This window comes from Cryptomeria japonica, chromosome 3 (genome assembly GCF_030272615.1).
Source record: "Cryptomeria japonica chromosome 3, Sugi_1.0, whole genome shotgun sequence".
Taxonomy (NCBI): Eukaryota; Viridiplantae; Streptophyta; class Pinopsida; order Cupressales; family Cupressaceae; genus Cryptomeria; species Cryptomeria japonica.
Genome location: NC_081407.1, coordinates 888,529,317 through 888,531,020, shown reverse-complemented (window position 1 = coordinate 888,531,020; position 1,704 = coordinate 888,529,317).

Sequence of the window (1,704 nt, the reverse complement as noted above, 5' to 3'; positions counted from 1 at the left end):
ATACCCCTAACTTATCTCTCAAATAGACAAATGTATCTACAGGAAAAGTCTTAGTGAAAATTGCTTCACCTTCTCTTCACTGACTTGCTCTCTCAAGTAATTATATTTGATTGACACATGCTTAGTCTTTGAATGTTGCACTAGATTCTTTGACATGATAATAGAAATTATCATAGTATATAACAGTAGGCTCGTCATAAATAACTCTGATATCTTTCAACATTTTCTTCATCCAAACTACCTGAATGCAATTACTAGCAGCAACAATGTACTCAACTTCAGCAATAGATAAGGATGTTGAATCTTGTTTCTTACTAGCCCATGAAACCAACTTCTTTCCCAAAAAGAATGCTCCACTGGTAGTGATCTTTCGGTCATCAACATCACTAGCCCAAATTGCATTACTGTAGGCATACAACATGAAATCATCATTCCTTAGATACCACAGACCACAATTTATAGTTCCCTTCAGGTATATGAATATCCTCTTAACAACAGTGACATGACTCTCTTTTGGATCAGTTTGATATCTAACAACCATGCACACAACATGCATAATATCTGGTATAGTCTGAGTAAGATATAGCAATCCACCAACCATAGATCTGTACAAGCTCTAATTAGCTTTAGGAGATTCATCATTCTTAGACAATTTACAACTAGTTACCATAGGAGTTCCAACCGGTTTGGAGTAATCTAACCTAAACTTCTTCAACAATTCCTTCACATACTTAGTTTGAGATATGAATATACCTTTTCCAGTCTGTGAAATCTACAAACCTAAGAAAAATTTCATCTCACCAATCATAGACATCTCAATTTTTTTCTACATATCACCGACAAACTTCATGCTCAAGTCATCATCACCTCCAAAGATAATATCATCAACAAAGACTTCAACAATCAAGATGTTATTATTCTTGTAGTCACATAAATCTGCCCACTTAATTAAATGAATATTTACTATTTATTTGATTATTTAACCATCAGTCATTAGTTAATTAAATAAATATTTAATCCATTCATTCTCAACCTCTTCTCCTATTAATTAAATAAATTATTCAATTTATTTAAATTAATTCATTAAGCCACACTCAAAATCAATTAAATAAATAAAACACATATTTATTTAATTTAACCCCCTTTTCCTCTTTTAAATAAATAATAAAACATTTATTTAAAACCCTAAACTACCCTCCCCCCCCACTTGCATTCTCCTACAAATGCAAGTTGCACCTATTTTGTTGAAATAAAGTAATTTTATTTTAATTAAAATCTTATTTTCCCTCACCCACCAAACCCACTTGCACCCTAAACCTATTCTAGATTCTTCTAAACTATTCCTAATTAGCCAAAACCCATCTGCTAATTATTGTCACATTCCTAAGCAAATTGAAGTCACTTCTCAAAGCCTCCAAAGTCTTTGAAAAGCATTTAATGCTTTATGTATCCAACAAGCTAACCCCTAAAGTCTTCCAGACTACTAATGGTTCTTACATAACCATTTATGGCTCTTATATGACCATTAATGGTTAACTCAACTCACCTACATGATTAGAGACTGTCCCTCTCACTCAACCTCCATTTAACTCATGGGTCTCTTTCAAGCATTCGTTGCTTTGACCATGGTTGTCCCCACTAACTCTTGCACAAGAGTTTATCCATTAGATAAAGATATTATTCCTTGGATAATGGCTTTATTCA